This window comes from Leucoraja erinacea, chromosome 4, assembly GCF_028641065.1.
Source record: "Leucoraja erinacea ecotype New England chromosome 4, Leri_hhj_1, whole genome shotgun sequence".
Taxonomy (NCBI): domain Eukaryota; kingdom Metazoa; phylum Chordata; class Chondrichthyes; order Rajiformes; family Rajidae; genus Leucoraja; species Leucoraja erinaceus.
The window spans coordinates 67752498-67779116 of NC_073380.1; the positions used below are offsets into that span (position 1 = coordinate 67752498).

Consider the following 26619-nt stretch of genomic DNA (forward strand, 5'->3'; position numbering starts at 1 on the left):
TTGTGTCTATCTTCGAGTCAATTGTTAATTGGTTGAGGGAAAAACATTGAGCAGGATATCAAGGGTAACTACTCTATTCTTCTTCAAGCCTGGAATCTTTTACATCCACCTGAGAGCAGCAAGGCTTTGTTTTTCTAATCTAAACTACATAATCTCCCTTAACAGCAACACCATTACACATTTTCACTTATTACGAAAACAATATTAAGCCACATAAATTATAAACAGTATTCAGAAGGATGATAACAGAAATGGTAAGCCAAAATTAGTTAAGAATGGGACTTCTAGCCTCACAATTTTAACTCGGATGGAGTGGACTCAACACCGAGCCTAAGAGTGATTTCATTTAGTGTTGAGCTGAGGGCAGGATGAACTTTGCACCTAGCCCTTCCATATTAAGCAACCATGCCTTCCACTTTAAGCAACCATCCAGCATCATCATTCGTTAAATGATTTGTCTGAAGAAGGGTCTCGACCCAAAACGTCACCCATTCCTTCTCTCCAGTGATGCTGCCTGTCCCTCTGAGTTACTCCAGCATTTTGTGATCATCATTCATTAAATGGGTTAGCCAAACCAATGTGGAAAGGGTAAACAGAGCAGAGTGATTTTTTTTTCCCCTTACGTTTTAGTTTAGTTTAGTTTAGAAATACAGTATGGAAACAGACCCTTCAGTTCAATGAGTTCATGCTGACCATTGGTCATCCATGCATATTAATTCTACGTCATATCAATTTTGCATCTATTCCCTACACGCTAGGGGAAATTTACCATGGTATTTTAATCTACAAACCTGCACATCTTTGGGATGTGTGAGGAAACCCACATGGTCACAGAGAGAACGTGCATGCTCTACACAGAGAGCATCCAAGTCAGGATCAAGCCCAGTTCTCTGGTGCTTTGAATAAATCTACACATGTTTCCAAATATTTTTTTTTATTTTAAAGTACACATAACAATAAACTCAGCTAAACAATAGGGAGCTGCAAATGATCATACCACAGCTGATGTCCCTCAGCCAAACACCATCAAATCCATAGGTGTTCTAGTTTACAGCTTATTGAGTTAATTCTCCTGTGATTAATTTGGGAAACTCTGCAAAGATCTATAAACTAAATCAAACTTGTTCGAGGTTTAGGTTTATTATTATCGTTTGTGAGGAACAGTGTAAAGCTATCTAAACAGATCATATATCCTATACATAAATACAATCAGATCAAACTCAAGTACAATAGACAGAGCAAAGATACAGAGTGCAGGGATAGAGGGAATGTACGCAAGAGTGAGATTTGCTGTTTCAGGAGCATTGTTGTTTTCAATTTACATTCAAAATTGTCTGTTTTAATTTGTGAATTTGAATTTAAATTTTGAATTGAAATTTGAGAATTTTCAAAATTTGCAAGGGAAGATAAAATTCTGGGAAAACTCAGCAGATTCTGCAGTATTTGTGGAAGGAGAAACACTTCATGTTTTAGTTTAAAGACTCTTTATCAAGTTTGGAGAATTGCCATTTAGTCAGGAGAGAGCAAGATCCTGGATGTGAAACGTTGACAACTTCACTTTCCACAGACACTGCCTGTCCTGCTGAGTATTTCAAACATTCTTTGTTTTTATTTCAGATTTTGAGCAACTGTATCTGTTGGTTTTGATTATGGGTCGAGGGTGATGCAGCAAATGTAAAGCAAAATGCAACAGAATGGAATAGTTGTAGAATTTGCATTCATTGAGAAAATGAATTTCAGTATTTATTCCGATAGGAGATAATACTTCTTGGTAAAAAGCAAAGGAGATCATTTACTGCTTGGATAATAAAAGGTTAGCTTGGGATCACAAATGTTCAACTATATGGTTACAGCTGGGCCTCTAAATGATGCATCCATTGGATTCAATTGATCCAGAATTGGATCAGAAGCAGAGAACAATGCGTAGCCATTGTAGTACTGTACTTTTAGCACTTGTGAATCAGGGCAATTTTTTTCCCACAGGTATGTAAGTTGAGCAGGTAGGATATTAAAGATCTATTTCCATTTTAATTCTGGAGGGATTTAATAGTTAAGTATTGAAGTTATATTAATCATGCATTGCACCTCGATTAAAACTTGGAATATTATTAAAACTGGATACATCATATTAGGAATAGGATATGGAGGCATCAAAGAAGGTACAAACAGTTGATGGGAGAACTGGAGGATTAAATGTATCTGGAAAGGCAACATGGGGGGTGGGGGAATCGGTGTGGAGAAAAGATTAAGATTTGGAACAGTTCCATCTGAGGTAGTCTCTTATTATTCACCAAATTTGTAGTCATTTGCAGATGGTTAAATTGGTTGATTTAAGATTCTCACATTCTATGATGATCCCAGGTCAGCCATGATCATGGAAATATGAATGTCCCAAAACAGTCTGGACAAATAGCCAACCAGCTGGCCCTGCCATCAGTTGCATAGCTAAGGGCAAGTCACTGCCAATTGGGGTCTGTTTGACATAACTTGGCGACGATATTAGTTAACTGAATCATTTGATCCAATGTATTCAAAAATAGTTTTGTTCCAGGGAACCAAATGACTGAAGGCCTCTTGGAAACAGAAGAAACTTAAATTCACTAATATATATACATGTGCATATTTATTTATTTATTATGCATTTGGCCCTTCGAGGTTGTGCCAGCTCCAAGCAGAACAATTCCAATGTTCCAATTTCCCCTCATTTTATTCTCTGTTTCTTCTCTGGAGATCTGCAGCTTCTGCTGTCTCACATGTCCGGTATTTTTGACACAGTTAACTGCTAAATAATTTCGCACAGCAGAAAGGGTTTCACACAGTCCAAGTATTATTTTTTAAGGAATGAAAGCTGAGGTGATTTTGTACTTGATCGTCATGGGTTTGTAACCTAGGAGCTCCCGGACAGAAGTAAGGATAACCAAGCCACTGCTGCAAGCCACTGAACAAACCTTCATAATGAAGCTTCCTTACATTTCAACATTTTCCCCTTCACCCCGAAACATTCTGTTCGATGAACTTTTTTTTTTCACAACACAGAAATAAACCATTTGGTAAATTGTGTCTGTCATTCCAAAAATGTTTACACAATTCCATCCCGCCTTCCATCTACATAGGCCACAGCTATTCTGGCTGTTTAAACGTGACGAGAGATTCATCCTCTGCCACCATTCCATGCAAAAGGTTCCAGACCCTTAACCACCCGCCAACTCATTTATTTTTTCTTTGTGTCTCCTTTAGTTCATCTGCCAATGGGAGACTTTAGACTTCAGAGATACAGGACTTTTGGCCCACCGAGGCTGTGCCGATCACCGATCACCCTGTACACTAGCACTATCCTACACACTTGGGACAATTTAGTTTACCGAAGCCAATTAACTGTTCGACTTGTATGTCTTTGGAGTGTGGGAGGAAACCGGAGCACCCAAAGAAAGCCTACATGGTCACAGGGAGAACATACAAACTCCGTACAGGCAAAGGCCAAAGACAAGATTGAACCCAAGACTCTGGCGCTGCAAGGTAGCAACTCTATTGCTACACCACTTTGCCACCCACTTGTCATTTTATTTCGAAGTCACGCGACTAACTATGTGAAGAGCCCGCCAGTCCGCATGCGCATCAATACGCGAGCGCAATGCGGCGAGTCGGAGCAGTTCGCAACTGCTCTGGCAGGTAAGTAAAATTTTACTTTCAGCGGGGCGCTGTGACAGTGGTCCCAGAGAAGCTAATGGCGGCTGCCACCATTGAAGCTCCGTACGGGAGCAGGTGGCCGATTTGGGAGGCCGCCGTGGAAGCTCCATAGGAGCTAGGTTTCATTATTGCCGGCCGGACTTTAGCCACCATGGAACTCCATTAGGAGTTGGGCTGCCGGTGCAGCTTGGGTGCTCGCTGCTAAAAATAGCAGCAGACGGTGTATTAATATAGCCGCGGCTTCGTTTTGTATCGCTGCTAAGTTAACAGCGACCGGTGTTAGCCGCGGCCAGGGCAGCGAACGGCTGTCGTAGCGCCTATATAAAACATAGATATGCTGCTGAGATTCAGATTCTTCAGATTCAGATTTTGTCATTGTCATGTACAGTGCTAAGCATTTAGCACTTGCGAGCGACATAGCAAACGATTGAATTAAAAAAAAAAAAAAATGTTAAGCCGGGGGGGGTGATTGGGTCACCGAGGTACGTTGCCTAGATGACAGCCGCCGGAAAAAGCTAGATGCTTGTTCGGCAACGAGAGAGACCTGTAGCGCATACCCTGGTATGGTAGGATAAACAGTCATGGTTGGGGTGAGATTGGCGATGCTGAGCGCCCTCCGCAGACAGCGCTTGCCTCTGGACTTCCTGAAGTCTACAATGAGCTCCTTGGTCTTCTTGGAGTTAAGGGCCAGGTTGTTGTCAGCGCACCATGCTGCTAAGTGCTGGACCTCCTCCCTGTAGGCCAGCTCATCGTTGTTGCTGATGAGGCCAATCACCGTTGTATCATCTGCATACTTGATGATGGTGTTAGTACCATGTACAGGTGTGCAGTCATAGGTGAATAGGGAGTAGAGGACATCGGAGACAGCATAAGCTGGTATCAGAATTACAGTCTGCTATAGCGCCTATACATTTTAAACATACAAATTCTGCTGAGGCAGCATATATTATCATACACCATATGGTGTAGAAATTTTTTATTTGCTTTTCGACACAGTATGGGACTCCACTGGAGTAGGTGGCTGTTCTGAGGTACTCCATTGAGGCACCAGAAAAGAGCTCCTGGCTTGGGGCTATACCCAGTGCAGGGTTGCAGTATTTCTCCCACTCTGTCTAGCGGACTATCGGGAAGAGGTGACTCCGATTATAATGCCGGCTCATCCGAGTCATATGGGGGCCAGAGGCGTTCCAGTCCCTCCCTGAAATATTCTGTTGAGGCTCCAGCAGGGAGCAAGGACTCGGAGTCACTAGCAGGTGCAAACTGTCTGGTAAGTATAATGATGATACCGACAATGCACCGATCTGCACAGCTAGTCCTGAGAGGGAGCAGCTTGACAACCCTTAGTCGGGGCAAAGTCAAAGCTAAGTCTGTGGGACAAGTCCTGTCAGACGATTTGGGCCAAGGGTATTCTGTCCCCACATCTATGGCAGATGTGATTGGGCGTTTGTCCCAATTAGAACATCTGATGAATCGGATGGTGGCACGAGAAATGCTCCGTGTTACGAAGGTATGTCAGGCAGCAGCTCCTGGTTCAGGGTTGCTATATTCCTCCCACTCGGATGAAAGGAGTGGTGGAGATGGTGCCAAAGTATATGCACATATGCCTGAGGCAGCTCCTGGTTCAGGGTTGCAATATTCCTCCCACTTGGATGAAAGAAGTGTGGAGATGGTGCCAAATAATATGCTCCGTATTACGGAAGCATGCACAAGCAGTTGAAGTCATATGCCTGTAGCTACCCCTGGTTCAGGGTTGGAATATTCCTCCCACTCAAAAGACTATCAGAGATGGTGTCACAAAATATGCTCCATGTTACGGAAGCATGCACAGGCAGTCCGAGGCATACGTATGTGGCTACGCCTGGTTCGGGGTGCACTATTTCTCCCACTCTAAGAGAGTGTCAGAGATCAGTAGGGAACTAACTCCGAACATGATTCCGAACATGACTATGTGCCTGAATCCCATGCTTTAATGCATGATGTGCGAGAGTCGCATAAGGAAGAACTGCCTGCTCTTGCCTCTAAATTTGCTGTTCCCTCGGGAACGGACAAGCCACTACAAGAGGAGTTGGCCAGCGGCATCAGCTATCTAACAGAAATGACAAGCATGACAGACAGGATCTGCAAATGGAACCTCGCTGAAGCTCCAACAAGCAAATCGACCAGGCGTCAGAGATGCTGGCAAGTAATGTCTCATTATTAACCTCCGTAAACTCCGAAATGGAGCAGTCTGTCGGCCCAGGTTTGGGTTTACTGGCAGCATGGGCTGTCTAGTGGTTGTCACCGTCTCTGGGATAGATCAGGTTGATGTAGAGACACTGGCAGGGTGCCTTGCATAGTAACCTCTGTAAGTTCCAAGTAAGAACAGTTTGCTTACCTTGGTTCAGGGTAGACTATCATGGAACTGGCTGGCCATATGGGTCATATTGACCAGGGAAGCACTGCCTCATCATCTGGGATTGAGGTTATCAGACTGCTCAGTAGAATGAAGTAGTTGAAGTCTTCCTCAACACATGGTTTATTTTCTCCTCAGTTAGTAGGGTTGCCGGTTCATTGGAATCATCATTGCCATCCTCTCTGGGATAGGTAGTTACCAGCAGGAAGCTGGTCTGGCATATAATATAATTTTTATCTGACCTGCAGGTTCATGGTGTGAATCAACAATGTATTTATAATAATCCATAGGCTCTCAACACCAGTATTCCTGATTGAGTGGCGGGTCGAAGAGATTGTGTTGTGCACTCTGGCGACTCAGACAAGTGGTTTCAGTCAAAGGACTGCGAGGCAATTCCTGATTCAGGCTTGCATTATACTAATTTCCACTCTGGGGAAAACGCTGAGTATTCGTGGTGACTCTTAGTCAAGAGTTGACAGGGAACTCGTATTCGTACATCTAAGGGAGTGTGATTTCAGCTCTAGTCATAAGGTTCTGATTATGTGTTATCAGCAAAATATATGAATAACTAGATAATGAATCTTCCGCGGCAAGAGAAGCCAAAAATTTCCGTACATATGGTCAATAGAGGAACAGGGGTTCCGAATGCAATCAGTGACAGCTCATAAAAGGGTGCGTGGTCTGGCCAAGGACTAGAGGAGTATATTTCTGATACTTCTCAAGATTACAGAAACATGGTGCAGGCCGAATCAGGTTAGCATTTGGCTAATCTGATCATGTGTTTAGTTACCCAGTTTTAAGATGGATGATTGGCTTTCAACAATTTAACTGATTTAGAGAATCGATCTTGAAGTTACATACTCTGCCATATCTATACACATGAGGCACACATTCTGGGATAGAGAAGTAGGTACAATAGAAGAGAGACAAAATGGTGACTGGCGAGAGAGAGAGAAGAGCTAATGGAGGTTTACCAGAGATCAACAGAGGAAAGGAGGCTGGGAACAAGAGTCGGCAGGTCTTTGAAGGAGGGGGAACTAAAATTCAGCACAATTGTGGCTCGTGAGAGAATTGGGGTTCAACACGATAGCGGATTAAAAGGAAGAGACAGGAGTGAAGAGTATCTGGGGGGGTTACTGAAATTAATTATCTTCCAGTTGTGCACTCTGATTAGAACCTGCCATAGAAGGCATCAGAGACTCTACCATGTTATGAACTATATCACTACAAATCACACAGGTGCAGACAGAAAATAGCCTGGGGAATGCCAAAAAAATATGATCAGGCTTGAGAGATATGTCAGTAAGAAGCTTGATTCACAACTATTGATGGATGGAGACAAATTTCTGTGGGCAGCTGAATGTGGAATATAATAGTAGCCGAGTATATCACTTGGTCTCTGAAATTTTGATCAATTGAAGTAAATGGTTTCAGAAATACCACAACAAATGTACTAGTCTTGATTGAGACATGGGTTCCTGAGTGGCCCTGAGCCCATATATTTTTGGAAACACTTTCTGTGGAAAAAAAAAATTAAAACACTTCAAAATTTCCTTCTCTCCTCCCAGCAAGTTCACAATCCTTATGATATTCACCTCTCTTGTTGCCCAATACAACTATCCCTCCTGGAACTTAACTGCTGATGTTGGCTCAAATGTATTTCCTCACACTAGACAAACTACTCTTATCTCTGAACTACAATGAATAATATGAAAAAAAATCTTCCTCGTGTATAAATAGAGAAAGTCAAGTTATGGCCATTCCCTCAGGACTGTGTAAAATCCTAACTCAATAACATGGTATATTTTGAGTTGAGAATCAAGCAAGGAAGTTCTTGTTTCGTTAATGGTATCTCCGGAGTCTCTCTTAACCTATCTATCAGTCATTAACTAGACAGCGATGAAGTGAAAGACATTGATCTGTCAATACAGCAGAAATTCCTGGATTGACAAAAGGTAGTTGCTTTTGAGCACATTTTAACATAATTTTCCCAGTTATTGGCATTTGTCAATGGTCTCACTTACTGTATAATACTGTGTTGGCTGGTAATTAATGAATTCCCATGCTATTTACAGCGTGGAAGCTTCCATGTTGATTGTGACTAGCGCATGCAGTAAATGCTCATGCACGTTATCACAAATGAAGGGGCTAGAGGGGCTGAAGTAACATTCTGTTTTATAACAATGTCACCTCACCTTTGATCTGTACTCTATGCTTAAACTCTAGTGAAAGCAAATCGGTGATATTAAAACTCTCAATCATGAAAGATATCATCTGTATATTGGTAATTTGTTCAATGTGGCATAGGGTTCGAAGAACCTGAAGCATCACCTATCCTTGATCTCCACAGATGCTGCATGACCCGCTGAGTTACTCTAGCACTTTATGTCTATCTTTGTAACGGTCAGTGCTATTTTATGAAGGTACATGATGGCACAGCATACCAGCATCTCAAAAAAGATAAAACACAGATTTTCACATTTTTAGAATGATTAATATTACAAAAAGATCACTAAAGTTTAAAAAAAACGAATTAATTAAATTTGGCACAGGCACTTAAACAGCCTATAAGACGGCGATTGGTCAAAAGTATAAATAGCAAGGAACGATATGTGTCTAAAAAATAATGCACTAGTTATAGTTATGTAAATGCATACAATCAGGTTAAGATTCATTTCATTAACTAATAATTGTATCAAATGGGATTAATCTAAATATATTCCACCAATTTACACGTTAATGAGGTGACTTTCCCAGAACAGCAAGAGAAACAATGATGTAAAATATCTCAACCCTAAAGGGCCTGTTTCACCCAAGAGCTCTCCCGAGTTTTAAAAAAATCAAACTCGTGGTACCTCATCACGAGTATTTTTTTACTCTTGGAAATTTTTCACATTGTTGAAAAAACTTCACGAGTTTCTAAGTTTCCCGAGTGCCTGGCGTTGGCATTACGAGCCGCTACGAGACATCCACGAGCTCCGACGTACATTCTACGTACTTACCACAAATTTGTTTTTTTAAAGAGCTCTTGGGTGAACTCGCATCGTGGGACAGGCCCTTAAATAGTGGAGTAACTCAGTGGGTCAGACAGCACCTCTGGAGAACAAGGATAGGTGATGTTTTGGGTCGGGACCCCAAAGAAGGGTCTTGACCCAAAACATCACCTATCCTTGTTTTCTTGTGTTCCCACATATTCAACTCCCCCAGCAATAAATCAAATCATGGAATCTTTCCTGAGGAAACAACGAACAGCAGATGCCGATTAATACACAAAAGGACAAAAAGTGCTGGAGTAACTCAGTGGATCAGGCAACATCTCTGGAAAAAATGGATAAGTCTGAAGAAGGGTCTTAACCCGAAACGCCACCCATCTTTGTTTTCCAAAGATGCTGCCTGATCCATTGGACACCAGCCCTTTGTGTCCTTTTGTTTAAATCAGCATCTGCAGTTTCTTGTTTCTACATGTAAAATATCTCACTACAGTATATGACAATGAATTGCAAGTTTCACCTTTATAGTTTTATAGGCATCAAACAGACTCAAATGACATTATTGCCTCCATTTTACATTGGGTTGAATAATAGACGGGCTCTGTACTTGAGGTGCAGTATCAATTGCTACAGGTTTCCAATTTTTTTAATGTTAAGACATGGAATCATGGACGATCCTAAACAGCAAACATTAAATGTGATTATTGCAGTATTTACGTACAATGGAAATTATTGCCTTTAGACAATCCAAGTGCAGCAGTAGAACAAGCTGGATGTATAAATTATCAAATACAAAGCTCAATAACCCAAGAAGACCTAGTGGCCCTCGGGTGTTGTTTCTCATGGGTTCTCATCCCAGAGTTTTCACTTTAACACATTTTGTTTAAAACCTAAGTAACAGTTGGTCATATCAAGCATTAAGAGTGTTTTATTGCCATATGTCCCAGATAGTACAATGACATTCTTACTTGCAGCAGCACAACAGAATATGTATATTCATATAATATATTAGTGGGATTAATTGGAAAAAAAAACATTCTCCAATTCCCCATTTCAATACATTCTTTAAACTACTTTATGTGCCTGTTCCCACCATGGCTGGAAACAGACTGTGGAAAGATTGTTGAAAACTATAATGCTCATTTTGTTTTCAACATAGTCAGAATGTAATGCTGACTCACTATGTTATTAGCACATATTCTTTAGACATTGAATCATTTCCCTTTGTTTATATCAAATTTATGCCTAGTTTTCTGAGCCACAACAGCATTTTGATATTCCTTCTTTGGAATAATATTAGCACATAATTTTTCACTAAATAATATTGTCCCAGAAAGTTATTTATCACATGTGTGGGTTTCCTCAGCCTGATTTTTACATTGCCGTCGCTGTTGTTGTCACAAGAGTGTTTCTATCTTCATAAAGTCATCTTTGATCTTGGCAATATCAACCAAACAGTGACGGAATTCACTACCACCTGGAGAGCATCCAACAAAGTATTTGGCCTTCTTTGGAAAGGTGTTTTCAAAGACCAAAATTTAAAACCTGATATCAACCTTATGGTCCACCGGTCCACAGGGCCAGCTAACAGCCTCCCTGCCCAGTTGACCAGAAACTCCTGAAAATACTCAGCAGGTCAGGCAGCATCTATGGAGAGAGAAACAGAGTTAATGTTTGATGCCCCTTCATAAAAAAAATCTAACTGCATTAAATTTGATCTGCCATTGTTCTTTGTTTAATCTAAATTATGCAGTACTATGTATTATCGAGTGATATTATCTAACACTATCATCTTATTATCTACTGATATAAATAAAGTTCGAGAAATAGTCATTAATGCAAACTAAAACAACATTATTGCATATTGATCAACAGGTGGTTAAAGCAGTACAAATTCTTCCCCTATTACTAGTGGCTAAATGCACATTTAAGTAACTTTCAGAGGCAGAGTTCAACATACATTTATTTCAATAAAATTCATGGGATAGAAGTCTGACCTCAAACTCTTGCACTACAAATAAGTTTAGTTTAGTTTAGAGATATAGCGTGGAAACAGCCCTTCGGCCCACCGAGTCCACACCAACCAGCGATCTCCGCACACTAACACTATCCTCCACACACTTGGGACAATTTTACACATACACCAAGAAAAATAACCTACAATCCTGTACATCTTTGGAGTGTGGTAGGAAATTAAAGATTACGGAGAAAACCCACGCAGTCACGGGGGGAATGTACAAACTCAATACAGACCGCACCCGTAGTCGGGATCAAACCCGGGTCTCTGGCGCTGCAAGCGCTGTAAGGCAGCAACTCTACCGCTGTGCCACCGTGCCGCCCAAGTCTTTAGCCCAAATAACTGCAGACAACTGTTGGCCCCAAGTAAAGATTGCTGAAATGGCTAAGTGTTAATTTCAAAGGGGATTGAGGATTCTGAACAGGCTATAAGCATGTCATATCAAAGCAAAGTAAGACATAAAGTGCTGGAGTAACTCAGTGGCTCAGGCAGCATCCCCGTAGAATATGGATAGGTCACATTCCGAGTCGGGATCCTTCTTCAGACAGATACAGAGCATAGTAATGATCAGCAGTATTAAAATGTGTAAATACAACCCCCCAAACAATAATTCCCAAGTTCAGGCTCATAAGAGATAGGAGCAGAATTAGGCCATTCAGCCCATCAAATCCACCATTCAATCATGGCAGATCTGTCTTTCCCTCTTCTCCATTCCCCTGCCTTCTCCCCATAACCCCTGACAGCCATACTAATCAAGAATGTATCTAACTCTGCCTTAAAAATATTAATTGACTGCCTCCACAGATTTCTGTGGCAATGAATTCCACAGATTCATCAGTCATCACCATCTGACAAAAGATATTCCGCCTCATTTCCTTCCTAAAGGAACATCTTTTAATTCTGAAGTTATGACCTCTGGTCTTAGACTCTCCACATTCACTCTATCCAGGCCTTTCACTATTTGGTAAGTTTCAATGAGGTTCCCCCCTCATCCTTCTAAACTCCAGCAAGTAGAAGCCCAGTGCTGTCAAATGTTCATCATATGTTAAAAGTAAAATAAATCCTTTTGCAAATAATCTCTGTTTTAGAAACTTATTACCTACTGATATAAAAATAGTTTACTTTAGCATGAAAGAGTTTATTAAGCAAGAATTATGCCAGTCTGAAGAAGGGTCCCGACCCAAAGCATTGCCTATCTGTTCCCTTCACAAATGCTACCTGACCCACTGAGTTTCTCCAGCACTTTGTGTGTTGCTCAAGATTCCATCATCTGTAGTTCCTTCTGTCTCTGGTTATTATATCGTCGTTGGGATATGTCGTTTTTCAGACATTTTGCAGTTAAGCATTCATAAGTGTCTGGAATCTACATCTTTTCTATTGTTGATCTTTAGATATGATGGCGGTGAATGCAAAAAATAATATGGACTGTCGAGGTACATCTTTTCATTGTGAACGATTGTGGGACGTATATTTTTTAAATCTTGAAGTTGCTTACAGTTTTATGGTGTAAAGATGGTGAAAGCCATAATTTTGCTTTCCTTATGGCTGCAAAAATGCAGATATAATCTTATTAAAGCATGCAGAATTGCTAATGATGTTAAAAAATTTAACCAAGAAATGGACTTCAAATGAAACATTGTGACACTCGAAACAGCAGCAATAGATTTGATTGAGTAAAATAGATTTATTATTGATAATTCCTCTTAAAGCAACAAGATAAGTGATGTTAAAAGGAAAACAACATTCTGGAACATGAAAGAAACAACTGGATATGTGTGTGGGACAGTGAGTGATGTCGCAGGATGGTGAATTAATATGTACTAATTAGTCCTCCTCATCTCTGTTTATTCGCTGTACCGGTATAGCGACTTTTACACTAAACCACACAACCAGGCTTTGAATAGCGCACCATTAACATGGGCTTCACCAAGGTATGCCATCAAGAGGCTCATGTGGATTTGACAATTATCATGGTTGCCTCAGATTTTCTAGAGACTCACATTCTTAGACTTGTAATCATGCAGTCAGGTTCTGATAAGTCCACATGGCAAGGGATGTCTACTGCAAATTTGTGTGGGGTGAATAGTTTGTCGGTTTGCATCTCATGTTACGTGTGAATGACAATTTTGATACTTTGAATAATATGACTAATATAGTCTCAATGCTGAAGAGCATCAACTTCTCTTGGAAAGGGCAGAAGAAGGAAAGGAATGAATGATTGATTATCTGAGATGTTTCAAATTTGAAATGCTTCGTGGACAGAGTTTTCATCAAGTCTGTGGTGCAACCCTGAATATGCAATCCTGGCTTACGAGAACAGTGACTCCAAGCCAGCGTGTACAACATGACAGTCAATTGTATACATAGCGTGATTAACCAATTGTCTTTCCTTTAAAGAAATCTCAGTAGTAATTTAAAATATGTGCGACGAGATTACATTCTTTGATAAAGCGGTGTGGATGTTTTATACTCAACTTTTCTACCATTAACATTTTGATACATGTACACTGTTTATCTTCTGCTACCCAAACCACCGAGAGCCTAATACTTGTCAAATTGTGTCTCATGACACTAATGATTATGCACTACTTTCTAGTGAGTCATGATTTTGCTTTTGCCAGTACTTTAAGTTCTAAGCTGGCCAGTTTCCACAGCAGGGTTTTGGCACACGTATTGGATGGATGTGGTGTTATTGCAATCTAATTGCTCTTCCAAGCTTCCTTTACTATGCATTAGATGTTGGGTATCCATAAGTCCATAAGTTCATATATCATAGGAGCAGAAGTAGGCCATTCGCCCCATCGAGTCGACTCCGCTATTCAATCGTGCCTGATCTATCTTTCCCTTTCAACCCCATTCTCGCATCTAATCCTTATAACCCTTGATCACCGTACTAATCAAAAAATCTGTCAATCTCCACTTTAAAAATACCCAATGACTTGGCCTCCACTGCTGTTAATGTATCCTTTCAGGTGGCTGTAAACCAAAATGAAAGCAGATCATTGACAGTGACTGATGTGTGAAATTCATCATCACATTCCTCTCAATTTAATCGTAAAATCTCTAAATCAGTCCGGTGGTGCCTGAGATCCCACATGGCCGCACGAGAAGGAATTTTGAGAAAATGTTATCCTGGACATTAGATATACTGCAGAATTGAATCTTAACAAAGCCCCAAATTTCTAAATGCCGCACTGGTAAAGCTCTTGCGTAATTTAGTTCCTGCTGGTTAATGCTCATAGCTTGCACACTCAGAGAAATACAGGACACATTCAGTGTTGTCACTGGAACCAATCTAAACATGGTGAAAACAGGCCCTTTCGACCAATATGCCCACAACGATCAACATGTCCCATTCACACTCTCCCACCTGTTTGCATTTGGCCCATATCCCTCTAAACCTATCCAACCATGTCTACATTTTTCTCAAATAATGCAAATGTACCTGCCTCAACTACCTCCTCCGGCAGCTCGTTCCATACGCACACCAGAAAAGGTGTAGAAAAGGTCACCCCTTATCTATATTACTAAATCTCTGATATTGACCACTTTTAGAAGACTGTGCTGCGATTTCCGAGAGAACGCCGCCACCTACGGCCGTCATTTTTGGCCACCTTGCTCAGAGCCCCCCTCCGCCGTATGAGCGCGGAGGACTTTTTCCGTCGATGAAAAATGAGAGAGATATTAATGTTTTTACAAAATTCCCCATTCTCTCTGCTGCCCCCGCTGGCGGCAGGGGGAGGGACTATAAAACCAGGAAGTGTCGTGCCTCATTCAGTCTCTGCCAGACCAGGAAGCGAGAAGGTCACGGCTCTCTGAGCTGCAAATAACACTGAACGCACGTCTACTCCACGGTGAGTCCCCTCGATGCGGCTGTAAAGTGGCTGCAGCCCTTTTTAACAAGTTTGTGTTCACAAAATGAATTTTGGTTGTTGGGTGTCTGCAGCCCAATTGTTTGCCCCTTTTTTAACAAGTTTGTGTTCACAAAATGAATTTTGGTTGTCGGGTGTCTGCAGCCCAATTGTTTGCCCCAACTTTTTAACAAGTTTGTGTTCACAAAATGAAATTTGGTTGTCAGGTGTCTGCAGCCCAATTGTTTGCCTTGGCTTGGCTTTTAAAATCGTTGCAACAGTTGGATGCCTGCCCAAGCATCCATACGGCCCACAATGTCTATACTAGCCCTCTGGAAACCAGTACCTTCAGCCCGCAACACCCATACTAGGGTAACAGACAGCCCCCTCCACTGGCGAGCAGTATTGGAATTGGTGGAGGTGGAATATTGCGTTGGTGACCAGCCCTCCCGTGTGATGCTGGGACCCAACGGGTCCCACTTAGACTGGTGTTCCTATAAAATCTCCCCCCCCCCCCCCCCCCCCCCCCCCCCCCCCCCCCCCCCCTCACCTTAAACCTATGTCCTCTGGTTCTTGGTTTTCCTACTCTGGGCAAGAGACTCTGCCTGTTTACCTGATCTATTCCTCTCATGATATTGTACACCTCCGTGACATTGCCACTCACTCTCTCGCGTTCCAAGAAATAGAGTTCTACCTGCTTAACCTTTCCCTATAGCTCAGCCCTACAAGTCCTGACAACATCCTGGTAAATCTTCTCTGCACCCTTCCCAGCTTGACAACATCTTTCCGATAACATGATCCCCAAAGTTGAACTCAATACTCTAAATGCCCACGAAAGATTAAGGCCCCACAATCTGAAGCAGAACATTTTTTGTTTGTGGTTAAAGGGGACCCAACTTTACCCCCATCATTTTACCTCACTGCCAATGTCCTCAGGTTAATCTCAGCCCCATCCTCTCCCCAACACAACCTTGTCATCTCTCCAACGGACTACCATTTTACTCTCTGTGTAAAAATACTTGCCCCACACATCTCCATTAAACTTTCCCCCTCTCAGCTTATAGCTCTGCCCTCGAGTATTAAACATTTTCTACTCTGAGAAAAGGGTTCTGACTGTCTACCCTATCTATGCCTCTCATCATTTTATAACCTTCTTTCATGTCTCCCCTCAACCTCTGACGTTTCCTGGTCAGGACACTTTTTCAGACTCTGAGTCGGAAGGAGTCTGAAGAAGGGTCCCAACCCAGAACATCACCTATCTCACAGAGCGTGTACCTATCTCGCAGAGAGTGTACCTATCTCGCAGAGAGTGTACCTATCTCGCAGAGAGTGTACCTATCTCGCAGAGAGTGTACCTATCTCGCAAAGAGTGTACTCTCCAAAGAGTGACCCACTGAGTTACTCCAGCACTTTGTGTTATCATCAAATTTCCAGCATCTGCAGATTCCTCTTAATATTTTGCAAGCTTCAATCTAATTATCCCTTCATATTTTAAAAGATCTTTGAAAGATTATTCCTCATATTTTAATCCTATGAGTCCTTATATCATATATTTCTGATGTGCTCCCACCAACGCCTGTAATAGCTTCAATGGTGAAATGGTTCATTGGAACTTTATTGTCACATGAACCGAGGTATTGTGAAATTCCTTTCTGGCAAACAGTTCATTACAAGTATTATTATCTATAAAGACATCTTAGATACAGTACGTGTATAGAAGTAGTAGACTGAGACAGTATATAAGAGTCGCCAGGTTTGGCACCATTTTCAAGTCCCGATCATTGTAAATTCAAAGTTGTTAACCTGGCCATGAAAGCCCATTATCCTGGCAGTGTTGCAAGGTCGGCCTGAAAAAGCATAGCCGTGGGTGTCCTCGGTACAGCTGCAGGTCACGTCCGGCCCACATGCTCAGTCCTTTGTAGACCAAGGTAACCTAAACTTCTCACAACATTCCAGGTGCAATGAAATGTTTACCCTCTCATCTTCCAACATAAGGCCTTAATTCAATCAACTGTCTTTGATTATTTTTTCCGTACCAGTTCATGACATTTTATTGTTCAGTGTACATAGATACCAACTGACTCTGGAGCTCAACTGCTTCTTTGTGGTTCACAATGAATACACAGAAAACTATTTGCCACATTTATTTCACATTTGCTTAATCTTTTAATACCTTTGTAAATTGATGGTTCTACATACACTGCCTCGGATATTGCCCAAGCTCGTGCCATCATATAAATTTTATTATGTGACTTTCAACTCCATTATTTAGTTCAGTAATAAATATTGTGAACAATTCCAGCCCCAACACAGACCTATCCAAGAAACCATTAATCCTATCTTGCCAGTTTGAGTACCTGGTTTGCGTCTCCCATTGCTCAACCACTTTCCTAGTCAGGTCAATCATTTAACTTCACTTCCACGAGCTATAACTTTGCCGAACAATCTGTTATGTGAGACTTTATCAAATGCCTTCCTGACGTCAACTGAATGCATACCCATGTCCACTATTTCAGTCACCTCATTAAAACCATCAGTCTGCAAGAACCTACCTTTAACAAATTCATCTGGCTCTCTCTGATCAACTAAATGTTTTCAAGGTGTTAAAAAATGTATTCCCATGTGCTCCAAAGTGTGAAAGAGGTTAAAGCTGCAAAATATGTATTCAATTGCTTTAATGCCATTTTGCTATGTAACTCTTTGGTAAGATCCAATTTAATGTTAATTTCAATTACATTTGCATTCTTTCAAACAAAAATCTCTAAATGCAAATTCTAGTCAAATGGAAAGTAAAACAAGAGCTTCATGTAATTATGAAATCATATCCTTTTACATTACTGTGTGATATTTCCCTTTATGTTTAAGGAACAATCCATTCAATGTACCAAGTACATGTAATGATTCCTTACCAGATATTCAATACTAATATGTTGTAAGAAAAGCAAATTATGAAAAAATAAGTTCAATCATTATTTATCAAGCTTCTTTTTTTTGGTCATATGTTTGTGCACTGTTGTCACTGTGGAACCATTGTATACATAGAGTCATACAGCATGGAAACAGGCCTTGGCCCAACTTAAGTTGGACAGATTGCCTAAATTGTTCAAATGCAAACATATCCAGATCCAAAGATATCCAGATAGCAGATTCACAAATGTGACTCAAACATTATAGTTTGGAACAAATACAGAAAATGTCAGAGATACTCAGTAGGTTGGACAGCATCTTTGGGGAGAGAAACAGTCAACATTTCAGTTCAATGATCCTTCATCAAAACATCTTAATATTTCCACCATGGCCTGCAGAAAATCTCCCGTGGTGTCTTTCTCTACATCCCTTTTTGAAATGATCATTTATATGATGATGAACAGTCAGCACAGTGATGCAGCAGTGGAGTTGCTGCCTTGCAGCATCAGAGACCCAGGTTTGATCCTGACCATGGGTGCTGTCTGTACGGAGTTCCTAGGTTCTCTCCATGACCTGCGTGAGTTTTCTCTAGGTGCTCCGGTTTCCACACACACTCCAAATACACACAGGTTTGTTGGTTAATTGGCAATGGTAAGTTGTTCCTAGTGTGTAGGATGGTGTATTAGTGTATGGGATGATCACTGGTCGGCATGGACTCGGTCGGCCGAAGGGCCTGTAAATTCCAAAGTCTAAAGTAAACTAAAAGCAATTATTGATTTGAACTGTGGACTCTATTTTCTCTCTCGACAGATGAATAGTTTCAGCATTTTCTGTTTTGGTTTTAGATTCCCAGCTTCTGCCAGTCTTTTGCTTCAAGTGTTAGTTTAGGAGATGGGAGAGAAAGTCAGTTTTCTTTTAAAGCAGAAATGTGAATGAATGAATCAATAAGTTTATTGGCCAAGTATTCACATGCAAGGAATTTGCCTTGGTGCTCCGCTCGCAAGTAACAACACGACATACAGTAACCATTAAGAATGACACATAAAACTTTAAACATTAATAATAAAACATTACAGTTTAAACATGTGAATGAAATAAAATACCAGAGCAAAAGGAGGCTACAGATTTTTGGTTATTGAGTAGAGCTACTACTCGTGGAAGAAAGTTGTTTTTAGATCTGGCTGTGGCAGCTTTGACAGTCCGGAGTCGCCTTCCAGAGGGAAGTGCTTCAGTTTGTGGCCAGGGTGATAGGGGTCAGAGATGATCTTACCCACTCGCTTCCTGGCCCTTGCAGTGTACAGTTCATTAATGGAGGGAAGGTTGCAGTCAATGGAGGGAAGGTTCTCAGCTGATCGGACGATTTGCTGCAGCCTCCAGATGTCGTGCGTGGTGGCTCAGCCAAACCAGACCTTGATGGAGAAGGTGAGGACAGACTCTATGATGGCAGTATATAATTGAACCATCATTGCCTGTGGCAGGTAGACAAAAATTCTGGAGAAACTCAGCGGGTGCAGCAGCATCTACGGAGCGTGGGAAATAGGCAACGTTTTGGGCCAAAACCCTTCTGGCAGATTGTGTTTTCTCAGCTGGGAAATGTTTGGGAAAAATTTCAAGGATGTGCTCAATCCCTACTTGATAACATGTAACATTCTTACTGACTCCTATGAATTCCTGGTAAATTGAAAGTGGAGACAAAGCATTTGGGACCATATTGAGATCCTCAAGCCCATGAATTGGAAACACCAAGAAGCCTTGTGCAATTGGCAAAAGAAAATCCACACCTCAGATTACCCACCTACTGCTCACCTACCCCCTACCCCATCTAGAAATAGTCTGCCTTTCCAACCTCATGCTCATTAACCTTATCAGGGCCCATAGTATCCTAGAGTTGAAGCAAGTCATTCTTGATCCCAAAAGGGTAGCTCGGGATTTAGAATGTGTAATTCTGTAAACTCTTCAAGATAAAATGCATAAATACACCACTAATTTCTCAGCAAACCTGCAGATTGGGCATAAATATGGCCTTGCCAATGCTTCCCACATCTCAAGGAGTTTTTGTTTTAATGCTTCTAGCCATGATTTGTCCTTCAAAAATGTTACTGGCATATTTGTTTGAGGAAGTCAATGAGGCTGTGGCCGTTATATTTGAAAAAAATGAACATTTAATTATTCCTGATAATTTTAAGCTTTATTTAAAAGGTAGCTTTTTTAATTTAACATTAATTTCTTCTTCAGTTTGGTTTCTTAATTGTTGCATGATTTAAAGTATTAAGAGGTTAATGTGCTTTCATGGCTTTTATTATATAAATGAGAATTCAAAGGGGATGTAGAAAAATACACCTAGAGAGTCCTTCACCTGGCATTGAGGGAAATATCAAAATGTTCTTTTATTCATAATGTAAAGCCTTTATAATTTGCTCCTGAAATGCATTTTGAATTCATGGTTCTCCTTTGTGACATTCATGTATTCTTGTCTTACATAAATAAATCTTTTGCCCCAAAAAATCTGAAATATTTTAAAAGGATATTTATGAAAACATCAAGAATTTTGATGCTGTATTAGAAATATATTGAATGCATAAATTATGCTTTTAATTGATGACAGGCAGTGAGGTGACAGTGAGGTGTCGAGCAATAATACGATTGAGTCTTTTGATAATACCATAAAATGAAAAAAGAGAAGAGACTTGAACAAATGATAAATGCCAACCAATTCATGGGTTGACATTCATGGGTTCGATGTCTCTATTTCCCTCCATAGCAGGAAGAAAAAATACTTTGCCTTTCACTGTGACCTAAAGGGCCTGTCCAACTTGGGCAACCTAATCTGCAAATTCTGGCGAGTTTGCCCTCGACTCATACTCGCAGCATGGTCGACACGAGGTCGTAGGAGGTCTTCGTAACTCTCCTTCATGCTCGAGAGTGGTCTCCGCGTACTCGAGGCCTCTGCTAGGTCGCGGCGTTTATTTTCAATATGTTTAAAAAAATGCCCGCGAGTAAAAAAAAAGGCCGCCATGGAAAAAAATCAATACATTTTTTACTCGTAGGTTTAATCTTGGTAGGTCATCGTAGGTCGGCATGTTAGTTGTAGGTAGTCGAGGATAGTTGAAGGTAATCGTAGATAGTCTTCATCATAGTCGAAGGAAGGTCGAAGGAGATTGAAGGAGGCCGTCTTCACTTTCCACTATTCGGTGTCCCATTTTCCCGAAGTTAGTCATAGCTAGTCGTAGCTAGTCGAAGCTGGTCTTCAACATAGTTGAAGGAGGTCGAAGGAGGTCTTCTACATAGTCGAAGAAGGTCTTCAACATGTCATTTTTTCAAAATCTTCTAAACTTGCCAATTAGGTCGCCCAAGTGGGACAGCCCCTTAAGTGCATTTCCTGGGTTCCTGCAAGTAGGTCTCGTGTGTTATTTGTGTCATTTCTATATAGTTAATCCTCAGGAGTGGTGATGGGGTGGGGGTGAGGGAGGGAGTTGGTGCAAAGTTAGTAAGCATTCATATGCTGCTGCCGTACTTAAATTGCTGTAGAATTATATAGTGGTATGGTCATAGTTATCTAAAGAACTGCGATGTTGAAATCAAGAGAATTAACTCTGGAAAGGCTTTGGAAAATAACAGAATCCCCAAGTTTGGACACTTACATAAAGAATTTGCTTCAGTCTGAAATGGGGCAGAATTCAGATATTTGACTGAAGGAGGGAGGACAAACATTACAGGCCCAGTTGAGGAAGGTGGTGACTGGGACTATCTGCAACTTCTGCACAGCATGTCAGAACATCTTCAATAACCTCACCAGGTTAGCTGTGGTAAGAGAAGAAAAATAATTCTACTTATTTTGCTATACTTGTTTGAATCTCAGGGTCATTTATGGGCCTGCCCCACTCAGGCGACATTTTTAGGCGACTGCAGGAGACTATGGATTTGCCACATGGTCGCCACATGTTCGCGGGTGGTTGCCGGGGAGTCGCCTTCATGGTCATGAGGAGTTCCCGCATTTTGGGAACTAGTCGCGGCATCATTATGGTCGCCGAGAATTTTTCAACATGTTGAAAAATTAGCAGCGACTAGAATGAAGTCGCCATGGAGATAAGCGAGAATTCTCAAGCCGTAGGTGGGTCGCAAGGAAGTCCTAGTGGGTTGCCAGGAGGTCGAAGGTTCTCTGAGGTTCTCGTAGGTTGTAGTAGGTGCTGACCGGTGAAATTCATTGGCTCATTGGGGAAAAAAAAATGTAAGCAGTAGTTTTTTCAGACGGTAATGTTAAATGTCCGCCTTTTCCCCCCCCCCCCCCCCCCCCCCTCTTTTAAAGGACTTGCCATAGACTGTGCTTTAGCTGTCTTAATTACAGTGCCAACCTTCCTGTTCATCGCGGTGTGTGTCTGTATCACCTTGGCTTTGCACCATGAGACAGCGCTCCCCGCTTGCCCTGTGCCCCACCTTTGCGATGTTTGTGTGTGTTTGTGTGTGTTTGTGTGTGTTTGTGTGTGTGTGAGTTTGTGTGTATGTGTTCCTCTCTGACAGTCACCGTTCCAGTTCCCGGTTTTTCAGGCAACTGCCAACAACTTGACAGGCCTGAAAGATTGCCTTAGTGGGACAGGCCTTAGGGAGGCACGGTAGTAGAGTGGTAGAGTTGCTGCCTTGCAGTGCCAGAGACCTGGGTTCAATCCTGGTGAGGGATGATGTCCAGACAGAGTTTGTACATTCTCCCCATGACCTTGTGGATTTTCCCTGGGTTCAACGATTTCCTCCCATACTACAGAGACATACAGGTTTGTTGGTTATTTAGCTTTCGGTACAGATTGTAAAATGTCCCTAGTGTGTAGGATAGTGCTAGTGTATGGGGATCGCTGGTCGGGTTGGACTCGGTGGTTATGAAGAGAGCCAAGTATCAATTAATGTTCAGAAACAAGACTGTAATAACAGGAATGGTATTGCAATGGGAATGGTTCAAGTGTGTCTAAAGTATAGGTATAAAACTTGCTCACTGATAACACTTAGCTGGCAGAGAGTTTGCAGTAACCTCTGGAAGTAGATTCTGTTGGTTTTGTGTAATTCTTTTGGGGGCATTCAATAAGTTCTTAGTGAATCACAACATTTGATAGCAAGCAATGGACCACAAAATTGAGACAACCTGGATTACTTGTTCTGAGGACCCAGATCTACAATGAACGTTAAGAATATTTGTGTAGTGCAATCAGGTTATTGATAAGTTTCACAGAACAGTGCACCATTGGGTCAAAGTTCAGCAAGTTCTAGGAAAGCATTCCAGGAATATCAAATGTTACTGCAAAAAGGGTGCTAGGGATCCCTGATCAACCTGTTGGACATTTGCCCTCTGCACACAAATAATCATGCTATTGTGAAATGTCCCAATATGAAAGACTCATGGTATACCCTGCCAGGATAAAGTGTGAACCTATTTTTAAAAAGTAGTAGAGTTAGTAGAAAATTAAGAAGTTAAGAAAGTTAGTAGAGTTCTCAAGACTGTGGAGGCCAAGTCAGTAGATATTTTTAAGGCAGAGATAGATCGATTCTTGATTAATACAGGTGTCTGAGATTATGAGGAGAAGGCAGGAGAATGTGGTTAGGAGGGAGAGATAGATCAGCCATGATTGAATGGCGGAGAAGACTTGATGGGCTGAAGGGCCTAGTCTACTCCTATTCCTTATGATCTTATGAACGTGTTCATTGGGAAGCATATAGTGGTTTGCAAGTTGAAGCTAGAGAGTTTAGGGCATTCTACAAAAGCTGATGGGTTTCAATGTGAGCAACTTTATCAAACAATGTCTCCATCACTTATTTGTGCATTGCAGACCACTTGTTTGATGTGCATGTCCTCTGTGCAATCTGAGGGGTGTCGATCGTGATTGTTACTTTCCCAAATAATTGTGTCAATTATTTAAATTTAAATATGACAAATAAAAAAAACATGGTGTCTACAGTAAAGGTGAGCTCTAATTTAGGGGAACGTCTCTGACATCATTCTTGCATTAGCTCACATGAGAGCCGTGACCTCTTTAAAGTGATGTAATTGGTAGAGGTCAAGACATCAAGGTCAAAGCTCACTAAATACAGAGTTGTGGACCTATGATAAGTGCTTGAACCTACTTATGGCATCATAAAAGTCTGACCATCAATTAATCCACTTCTCATCGTCTCAATGAGGAAGTGGAAACCGTAAGGGAAGCATATTGAGATAGATTAGGTCTCTGCAATAATGGAAGATAATAGGGAATCAACAGTCATATTTCTCTTGCTTTTGGAATTCACTGCCATCTGTGGAACTTACACGGGAAGCGATATAACAATTTTCACCGCCATGAGTCTTGCACATTTGCAGAGAAAGCAACTGCTGTTTCTTGTGATGAATAGGTAAAGGAAACAAACAAAAGATCCGTTTTTAGGCACCATGTTATATGAAAGATGTTGTCGAGCTAGAAAGGGTCCAGAGAAGATTTATGAGGATGTTGTCAGGACTCGGGGGCCTGAGCTATAGGGAGAATTTGAGCAGACTCGGACTCTATTCCTTGGAGTGTAGGAGGATGAGGGGTGATCTTATAGATGTGCACAAAATCATGATAGGAATAGATCGGGTAAGCGCAGGGGTCTTATGCCCAGAGTAGGGGAATCAAGAAGCAGAGAACAAAGGTTAAAGATGATGGGGGAAAGATTTAATCGGAACCCGGAGGCTAACTATTTCACACAAAAGGCGGTGGATGTATGGAATGAGCTACCGGAGGAAGTAGTTGAAGCAGATAACATTGCGATGTTTAAGAAACGTTTAGACAGGTACGTGGATAGGACTGGTTTAGAGAGATAGGGGCAAAACACGGGCAGGTGGGACTAGTGTAGATTGGGAATGTTGGCCGGTGTGGGCAAGTTGGGCTGAAGGGCCTGTTCCCACGCAGCATGACTCTATGATTGTAACCAGAAATGATGCACATGTACAATGGCTCTTGGGATATGTAATAGCCAAAAGAAAGTATTAATCGGTAACAAAATGATTGCAATATACTCAGAAGGCAGTCTTTCAATTTACTTCCACCTATTCCAGTTACCAAACAACTACGAACTTCTTCCTTATGACAACATTCCATGTAAAAGTAAGATCAAAGGCAGTAATTCACTGTTAGATACTCGTGGAGGATTTAAATATAGATTGCAAGCAACACTCCATTTGGACGTAGATTGCAATGTGATACATAGGGACAGTAATTTACTAAGTCTTTCTGATCTATTTACTTCTTCTGGTCAATTTATTATTTCCAAAATTAAACAGATGCAGGTGGGAAAATAATTGTCATATATCAATTATTCTGTCCAAGAAATAATCTGTAAGTTAAGTTTTATCATATGTACCGATGTTCTGGAAATCAACTATTTACCTAAAATTTATGGTTTAAACATTAGTCCTTCACTGGAGACCTATTAAGCATCAATCCGGAAGCACAACTAATTCACGGATAATATCTTGGTTTTTGCCTGCAGGAGTAAAAAAATGAAACAATATAGAATACCTCATTTGAGTCGAACATTACTTGCAAAGTAATACATATCTATTAATAATTTATGGCTGTTATTGTATTCATAAGGTCATAAATCATAAGGGATAGTAGAATTAGGCCATTCAGCCTCTCAAGTCTACTCATGGCTGATCTATCTCTCCCTCCTAACCCCATTCTCCTGCCTTCTCCCCATAACCTTTGACACCCATACTAACCAAGAATCTATCTATCTCTGCTTAAAAATATACTGATGTGGCCTCCACATCCTTCTGTGGCAAAGAATTCCACAGATTCACCACCATCTGACTAAAAAAAATATCCTCATCTCCTTCCTAAAAGTACATCCTTTAATTCTGAGGCTATGATCTATACTCCTAGACTGTCCCACTAGTGGAAACATCCTCTCCACATCTACTCAATCCGGAGCCTTTCACTATTCTGTATATTTCAATGAGGTCCCCCTCATACTTCTAAACTCCAGCAATTACAGGCCCAGAGCCGACAAACGCTCATCATAGGCTAACCGACTCATTCCTGGGATCATTCTTGTAAACCTCCTCTGGACTCTTTCCATAGCCAGCACATCCTTCCTCAGATATGATGCCCAAAATTGCTCACAATATTCCAAACGCGGCCTTACCAGCACCTTATAGAGCCTCAGCATTACACATGTAAGAAGGAATTGCAGATGCTGGTTTAAACCGAAGATAAACACAAAAAGCTGGAGTAACTCAGCAGGGCAGGCAGCATCTCTGGAGAGAAGGAATGGGTGAAGTTTCAGGTTGAGTCCCTTCTTCAGACTGGTTAGAGATAGAAACATAGAAAATAGGTGCAGGAGTAGGCCTTTCGGCCCTTCGAGCCTGCACCGCCATTCAATATGATCATGGCTGATCATCCAACTCAGTATCCTGTACCTGCCTTCTCTCCAAACCCCCTGATCCCTTTAGCCACAAGGGCCACATCTAACTCCCTCTTAAATATAGCCAATGAACTGGCCTCAACTACCTCCTGTGGCAGAGAATTCCACAGATTCACCTCTGTGTGAAAAATAATTTTCTCATCTCGGTCCTAAAGACTTCCCCCTTATCCTTAAACTGTGACCCCTTGTTCTGGAATTCCCCAACATTGGGAACAATCTTTCTGCATCTAGCCTGTCCAACCCCTTAAGAATTTTGTAAGTTTCTAAATCTCAATCTTCTAAATTCTAGCGAGTACAAGCCGAGTCTATCCAGTCTTTCTTCATATGAAAGTCCTGCCATCCCAGGAATCAGTC

The 26619-nt window shown here is 41.3% G+C and overlaps 1 protein-coding gene and 1 long non-coding RNA gene across 3 annotated transcripts in view; one reads left to right on the forward strand and one right to left on the reverse strand.

Moving 5' to 3' along the window:
* LOC129696525 (zinc finger homeobox protein 4-like) overlaps positions 1 to 26619 on the forward strand; it is a 331645-nt gene that overhangs the window by 20794 nt on the left and 284232 nt on the right.
* LOC129696526 (uncharacterized) overlaps positions 9700 to 26619 on the reverse strand; it is a 51285-nt gene continuing 34365 nt past the window's right edge. For both annotated transcript variants that reach the window (XR_008723341.1, XR_008723342.1), the window contains exon 2: positions 9700 to 10716. This is a non-coding gene — a long non-coding RNA (uncharacterized LOC129696526). The remainder of the gene's footprint in view (positions 10717 to 26619) is intronic.